Here is an 8,789-nt window from a genome sequence, read left to right on the forward strand (position 1 = left end):
CTCCCCATTTGCAAACAGAAAGGTCTTGAACACAAGGTTCACATTTTCTACATCTGCTTTGCCTTCTCCCTTTCTTCCTTTTCTCCCTCTCCCCTCCCCTCCCTTTTCCTCCCCTTCCCCTCTCTCTCTCCCCCCTCCTTCCCCTCCCTCCCTCCCTTCATTCCTTCCTTTTCCTTCCTTCCTTCCCTCTGTATGGCTCTGGCCATTGATAATTCTTCTCCATTGCTGAAATAGACCATGCTTCCTCTCTCTAATCTCCGGGCCTTTGCATCTGCTGTGCTGCTTCCTGGACCACTCTTGTCCCACTTCATCTTTTGGGTCTCAATAGATATCTCTTCCTCTGGGCTGGAAGAGGGGCCCCTCTGCTGGGTTCTATCAGTGCCCTGGGCCATGATTAGATAATAGTCTCTCATCAGGACCATGAGTGCCCTGACAGCAGAGGCTTCTTCTTAACCATCAGCCTCCTTAGAGTAGGGGCTTGAAAAATGTGTACCAATTGAATCCATAAGTAGATATTTCTCAGGGACACAGAGCTAAAGGATGGTGGACCCAGGTCCTCTGTCTACCAGCTGAGTGTTCATTTATTCCATTATTCACCCATGAAACAAATACTTGTTGAGCACCTTCAACAGGCCAGGTACTGCGCATACACTGGGGAAAAAGGCAGGTTCTTGGTTTTCAGGGAGTTTGCATTCTAGCAGGAAAGGACAGGAAATAACAGACAATGAGAACAATAGAGAGTAATGAGGGCTATACAGAAAATTAAAATAGGCTAATGTAATAGAGCTTGACCACATGGGCACTTTAGACAAGATAGATAGGGAAGGCCTCTCTAGGAATAGGACTGAAAGGAAATGTAAAAAAAAAAAAAAAAAAATGGAGCCAGTCTTGTGATTCGAATGGGAAGAGCATGTCAGGAGAGGGACAGCTGGTACAAGGGCCCTCCAATGGGGAGGTTAGAGAAGAAAGGGCATTGTGACTGAATGCCAAGGCTGGTGAAGTAGGAAAGGGCCAGTTTGTGTAGAGCCTTGTGGACCATGATAAGGAGGTCCTCTTTCATTGGGATGGAAGTCCATGGGAGGGTTTTAAACTGGAAGTTATGTGATATAATCATGTTTTCAAAAGATTAGTCTGACACCATGTAGAAATGGACTGGAGGGGTTGGAACAAGCTCAGACGTGGAGACGGGAGATAGGAGGCTGTTGTGCCAGCCTAAGCAGGATGTGATGTTGGCTTAAACTACAATGGTCACAATAATAATGAAGAGAAAGAAGTACATTGATCCATGCTGGAGGAAAAATTGGAGAGAAATGCTCACATTCAGAAGGTAGAATAGATAGAAAGTGCTAATGGATTGGATATGAGGATGCGAGGGTGAGAGAAAGAGGAATCAAGGAACGGAGTGGAAGGGAGTGCCCTTTACAATGAGGTGAGGGGGAAAGTAGAGAAGGCTTGAGAGAGATTATCTAATTTATTAGGCGTGTTAATTTCTAGTTGTCCGTTAGATCTCTAAAGGAAAGTGTCTTTTCACAGCAGGGTAAACAAGGCTAAAATTCTGGAGGAGAACAGGATTGCGTACACATATCTGGAGGTCATCTACCTTAGGTGACATTTAATGTTAGGGATCTTGCTCAGATTACCTGGAGAGAGAAAATGTGTAGGCAGAATGCTGTGAGTTAAATGTTTGTTTCCCTCCCAAAATTCATACATTGAAACTCCAATCCCCAATGTGATGATATTTGGAGGAGACAAGGCCCTTGGGACCTAATTATGGTCATGAGGGTGGAGCCCTCATGAGTGAGATTAGTGCCCTTATGAAGGCCATGGGAAGGCTTTCTCTCTCTCTGCTCTCTGCCATGTTAGGATACAAGATAACTATTTGCAAACCAGGAAGAGGGCCCTCACCAGACACCAAATCTGCCAGCACCTTGATCTCGGACCTGTCAGCCTCCAGAACTGTGAGAAATAAAGATTTGCTGTTTAAGCCCCCCAGGCTATGGTAATTTGTTATAGCAGCCCAAATTGGCTGAGACAGTGACATTTACCACTATGGGTCTAGATGAGATTGTCTGGAGAGACAGAATGTGTAGGTAGAGGAAATGGTTCAGAGCTCCCAGCACTGCAATATTGTGAAGTTTACAAAAGGAGGAGGCAGCTAGCCAAGAGATAGAGAAGGAACAGCAAGAGAGGTGGGAGGAAAACTAAGAGAGTGTGGGAGGAGCCAAGACAAGGGGGGGATTCAATTTGTCAACTTGTCTTTCTTTTGTAGTTTTGCTTCCCTGCTGCCTACTCCACAACCTCCCAGATCCACCCTGCATCCTCCTGAATGGGAAAGGTAGCTCACTGGCCCTCTGATCAGCAGTCCTCAGTGGCACCACACCCAACCCTCTGACCAATCGCACAGCCCCTCCCAGTCTCCTTGGCAACCTGGCAGCAAGGGATGGTGTGGTCCTTGCCAGGTCTTGTCCCTCCGTGGTTCTCAGTTCTTCCTGGGACAAATAAGGAGGCTGGAAATGGTGCTCTCTTGCTGACAGCACTCCCTGTGCTACGAGGATTTCAGGATCAGCCTCTCCCTCCCATGAAGCTCAAGCTCTCCTCCCATTAGACCTTCCTCCCCCAGAGACCATGAAGATGATCTTTGAAGGCAATCCCAGTAATCCACAGAGGACCTGCTCAGAGCTCAACTCATAGGTAGTGTGCATCTGCTGGTTGTGAAAAACCACTTGGAAAGGAACCCAGGGAGTGACAGGGAGGGTAAGGGCCTTGGACCCATGGCTGCCACATGGGTTACACATTATGTGTCCTACTGCAAGAGTGTTCTGCCCATCAAAACAGGGCACCCCTAGAGCTATGTTTGCTCAGAGGGGGCAACTTTTTCTAATTTGTGCAGAAGTTCCATATAAGCATTGCCATGTGACCCTACTTTGGACCTGTCACCTGCATTCTTTGTTCCTGACACTGGACTTCTTTGAGTTCACTGCCTGGCTTCCTTAGGCACGTTCACTGTCTGATATCACTGGGCCCGCAGCCCATTCTCTTTAAGCCAGCCATTTGCATTACTTAGACCCATTGCCTCGTGCCTGGGTCGGCCTCCTGACGTCTTTGGGTCCACCCTATATTTCTTCAGGTTCGCTGCCTGAATTATTTAAGCCTGTGGTGTCATATCTTTGGGCTTGCAGCCAGAATGCCCAAAGTCCTGGGAACTTGGGCTACTGCTGAATATCAGAGCTACCTGGAACATTAACACAGCTCTGTGGGACTGCTGTCAGAAAGGGAGAATAAATGTCACCATCTCCAGCCTCCAGCGGTGACCACTGTGATGAGGCCAACAGCTTGGCTGGGCTTTGAAAGGAGCATTTGTATGGTTTGTTTCCCTCCACGAGACCTCCAAGGCCAAATCCCCCAGAGATTGATTCATTTTGCTGTTTTGCTTTTTTTTTTTGGTGATCTGTGTTTAATAGGGAACCGTGTGTGTAGTATCCCTGTGCCTCTGGCTGGGAGCTCAGTGCTGGCAGGGCAGGCAGGCAAGAAAGCCCAGCAGCAGGGAAGGGAGGAGGCCAAGAAAAACCCCCAGCCTTCAGGCTGTGGCAGGAGGGCTTGCCCAGACGGCCTGCTCACCAAAGCCTGGCTTCAGAGCTCTCTGGGACTGGCCTGGCCTGATGCCAGCAGCCATTGCTCCAGCCCTTTGCAGAAAGCCAGGGAGACAAAACAGAGCCTGATTTTAAAACAGACACACAAAGTGCTCTCTTCACAGAGCTCTGTAGCAATCTGGACCAATACACACTGATGTTTTCATGCAGAGAAGGGGACCTCAAGAAGCATAATGTACAATATCTATCACATGCAAGAATGTTGGGCTTAGACAGAACAATAAATAATGCAGCTCGCATGTGGCAAACCGTCCTTGAACGCCAGGCACCATGCTCAGTGCTTTACACGAACATGTCAGCTGCCCTGCATAAGAATACCATAAAGACACAATTACAGTCCCCACTGTATAGATTAAAAGCCAAGTTCACACTCTATTAGAATGGCTAAAATTTTTTAAATGAATAACGTCAAATGCTGATGAGGATACAGAGCAACTGGAACTCTCCTACATTGCTGGTGGGAACACAAGTGGTACATCCACTTTGAAAAACAATTTGGCAGTTTCTTAGAAAATTAAACAGACACTGACCTTATGATCCATCAAACCTACTACGAGGTATTCATCTAAATGGAATGAAACCCATATGTAAATGCTTACAGTAGCTGTATTCACAATCACCCCAAACTGGAAATAACCCAAATGTCCCTCAACTGAGGAATGAATAAACAAACTAGTTCTTCAACACCACAGAATATTACTGAGCAGTAAGAAGGAACACACTACTAATACATAAAAATGTGGACAATCTCAAATGCATTAGGCTAAGTAAAAGCAAACAGAATCAAAAGGCCACATACCATAAGACTCTATTTATAGGACATCCTTGTGAAGGAAAAACTGTAAGTTCTGAAAAACGATCAGTAGCTGCCAGGGGCTGGAGATGGAGGTGGGTAGGTGGAAGGGGTTAACTCTAAAGGGGCAGAAAAGAATTTTAGGAGGGTTTGGGGAACATGTTCTCTCTCTCTCTCTCTATATATATATATATATACACACACACACACACACATACACTCATATTTATGTGCATGTGTATATATGTGCATGTGTATATATACACACATAGGTGTATATGTATACATATGTATATGTATGTATGTGTGTGTGTATACATATGTGTGTTTGTATGTATGTATATATATATACATATATGTATATGTCCCAGGATGGAGTGCTGTGGCAAAATCATGGCTCATCTTCCAGGTTCAAGTGATCCTCCTACTGCAGCCTCCCAAGTAGTTGGGACCACAGGCATACACCACAATGCCTGGTTTGTTTTGTTTTATTTATTTTATGTAGAGATAGGGTCTCCCTATGTTGCCCAGGCTGTTCTCAAACTCGGGCTCAAGAGATTCTCCTGCCTTGGCCTCCCAAAGTGTTGGGATTACTGGCATGAACAACTACACTTGGCCTATATGTTTTGATTGTGGTGGTGTTTCTGCCATTGTATATGTTTGTCAAAACTTGCAGAACTGGAGGGGAGGATCCAAGATGGCCGAATAGGAACAACTCCAGAATGCAGTTCCCAGCAAGAACAACGCAGAGGGTGAGTGCCCACTGCATTTCCAAACAAGTTTTCACTGCCCACAGACCAGAAGATTCCCAGGCTGAAAAGCGCCAAAAGTTTTCAGCATGGTGGTTTTAGCCGGTGCTGGCTTGGTGCACAGAAACCCACACCAATCTGGGGGGCCATTTCAACTGGTGCCCAGAACACCTGGGAGACAGAGCCACCCATTCAACTGAAAGGGAGGGGGCACAGACAGGGAGCCAGGTGATCTGGCTCAGCAGGTACCACCTCCACAAAACAAGCAATCTGAAATGCTCTGGATTGAGAGTATGCCAGCAAGCACAGCTGGATCCAGGACAGTCCAGCTCAGTGCAGGGAAGGGCAACCACCACTACCTTCACAGTCTGCCACTACCAAGGCAGTTCACACAGCAGGTGGGCAGAGCCCATGGCAGCTCAGCAACGCCTGTGCTGGCAGACTGTGACTAGACTACTCAGTGCGGGGCAGGTGTCTATGAGAAAAGGCAGTAGTACGACAGGAACTCATAAATAGAGCTGATCTTCCTAGGACAGAGCACCTGGGAAAAGAGGCGGTTATGAGTTCCACTGTAGCAGACTTAAAAGTATCTGCCCAGCATCTCTGCACGGAACAACAGAGCTCCCAGCACAGCATTTGAGTGCCTATAAGGGACAGACTGTCTCCTCAAGCAGCTCCCCAACCCCCATATACCCAAAGAGACACCTCATAGAGGAGAGTTCAGGCTGACATCTGGCAGGTACTCTTCTGGGACAAAGATAACAGAAGAAGAAACTGGCAGCAACTCTTACTGTTCTGCAGCTCCTGCAGGTGATCCCCAGGCAAGCAGGGTCTGGAGTGGACCTCCAGCAGTCCTGCAGCAGAGGGGCCTGACTGTTAGAAGGAAAACTAAGAAACAGAGAGAAATAACGTCATCATCAACAAAAAGAACATCCACTCAGAGACCCCATCTGAAAGTCACCAACTACAAAGACTACAGGTAGATAAAGCCGCTAAGATGGGAAGAAACCAGCACAAAAAGGAATGAAAACACCAAAAACCAGAATGCCTCTCCTCTTCCAAAGGATCACAACTCCTCACCAGCTAAGGATCAGAGATGGATGGAGAATGAATCTGATGAATTGACAGAAACAAGCTTCAGAAGGTGGGTAATAACAAACTTCTCAAAGCTAAAAGAACATGTGCTAACCCAATGCAAAGAAACTAAGAACCTAGAAAAAAGGTTAGATGAGATGCTAACTAGAATAAACAGCTTAGAGAAGAATATAAACGACTTGATGGAGCTGAAAAACACAGCATGAGAACTTCACAGAGCATACACAAGTTTCAATAGTCAAATAGAACAAGCAGAAGAAAGGATATCAGAGATTGAGGATCAGCTCAATGAAATAAAATGAGAAGGCAAGAAAAAAGAGTGAAAAGAAATGAACAAAGCCCTATGAGATTAGGTGAAAAGACCTAATCTATGTTTGGTAGGTGTACCTGAATGTGACAGAGAGAATGAATCCAAGCTGGAAAACACTCTTCAGGATATTATCCAGGAGAACTTCCCCAATCTAGCAAGGCAGGCCAACATTCAAGTCCAGGAAATACAGAGAACACCACAAAGATATTCCTCAAGAAGAGCAACTCCAAGGCACATAATCGTCACATTCACAAGGGTTGAAATGAAGGAAAAAATGCTAAGGGCAGCCAGAGAAAAAGGCTGGGTTACCCACAAAGGGAAGCCTATCAGACTCACAGTGGATCTCTCCACAGAAACCCTAAAAGCCAGAAGAGTGTGGAGGCCAATATTCAACATCCTTAAAGAAAAGAACTTTCAACCTAGAATTTCATATCCAGCCAAACTAAGCTTCATAAGCGAAGAAGAAAGAAAATCCTTTATGGACAAGCAATGGCTGAGATTTCGTCACCACCAGGCCTGTCTTACAAGAGTTCCTAAAAGAAGCACTAAACAAGGAAAGGAACAACCAGTACCAGACACTCCAAAAACATACCAAATGGTAAAGACCATCAATGTAATGAAAAAAATGCATCAACTAACAGGCAAAACATCCAGCTAGTATCAAAATGGGCTAGTATCAAATTCACACATAATAATAGTAACCTTAAATGTAAATGGGCTAAATGCCCCAATCAAAAGACACAGACTGGCAAACTGGATAAAAAGTCAAAACCCGTCATTGTGCTGTATTCAGGAAACCCATCTAACATGCAAGGATACACATAGGCTCAAAATAAAGGGATGGAGGAAGATTTATCAAGCAAATGGAGAGCAAAAAAAAGCAGGAGTTGCAATCCTAGTCTCTGATAAAATGGACTTTAAACCAACAAAGATCAAAAGAGACAAAGAAGGGCATTACATAATGGTAAAAGGATCAATGCATCAAGAAGAGCTAATGATCCTAAATATATACGCACCCAATACAGGAGCACTCAGGTACATAACGCAAGTTCTTAACAACCTACAAAGAGACTTAGACTCCCACACAATAATAGTGAGAGACTTTAACACTCCACTGCCAATATTAGACATATCGATGAGACAGAAAATTAACAAGGATATCCAGGACTTGAACTCAGATCTGGACCAAGCAGACCTAATAGATACGTACAGAAATCTCCACCCTGAATCCACAGAATATACATTCTTCTCAGCACTGCACTGCACCTACTCTAAAACTGACCACATAATTGGAAGTAAATCACTCCTCAGCAAATGCCAAAGAATGGAAATCATAACAAACCATCTCTCAGACCACAGGGCAATCACATTAGAACTCAGAATTCAGAAACCAACTCAGAACCGCACAGCTTCATGGAAACTGAACAACTGGCTCCTGAATGTCGACTGGATAAACAATGAAATGAAGGCAGAAATAAAGATGTTCTTTGAAGCCAATGAGAATGAAGACACAACATACCAGAATCTCTGGGACACATTTAAAGCAATGTCTAGAGGAAAATTTATAGCAATAAATGCCCATATGAGAAGCAAGGGAAGACTAAAATCAACACCCTATCATCAAAAAAGAGCTAGAGGAGCAAGATCAGAAAAACTCAAAAGCTAGCAGAAGACAAGAAATAACTAAGATCAGAGCAGAACTGAAAGAGATAGACACACAAAAAAAACTCTTCAAAAAAATCAATAAATCCAGGAGCTGTTTTTTTGAAAAGATCAACAAAATAGACCGCTAGCCAGATTAATAAAAATAAAAGGGAGAAGAATCAAATAGATGCAATAAAAAACAATAAAGGGGATATCACCACTGATTCCACAGAAATACAAACTACAATCAGAGATTACTACAAACAACTCTATGCACATAAACCAGTAAACCTGGAAGAAATGGATAAATTCCTGGACACTTGCACCCTCCCAAGCCTAAACCAGGAAGAAGTTGAAACCTTGAATAGACCAATAACAAGGGCTGAAGTTGAGGCAGCAATTAATAGCCTACCAACCAAAAAAAGTCCAGGTCCAGACAGGTTCACAGCTGAATTCTACCAGACATACAAAGAGGAGCTGGTACCATTCCTTCTGAAACTATTCCAAACAATACAAAAAGAGGGAATCCTCCTCAAATAATTTTATGA

The sequence above is a fragment of the Aotus nancymaae genome, unplaced genomic scaffold (assembly GCF_030222135.1).
Source record: "Aotus nancymaae isolate 86718 unplaced genomic scaffold, 86718_ANA_hifiasm-v0.15.2.pri h1tg000010l, whole genome shotgun sequence".
Classification (NCBI taxonomy): Eukaryota; Metazoa; Chordata; class Mammalia; order Primates; family Aotidae; genus Aotus; species Aotus nancymaae.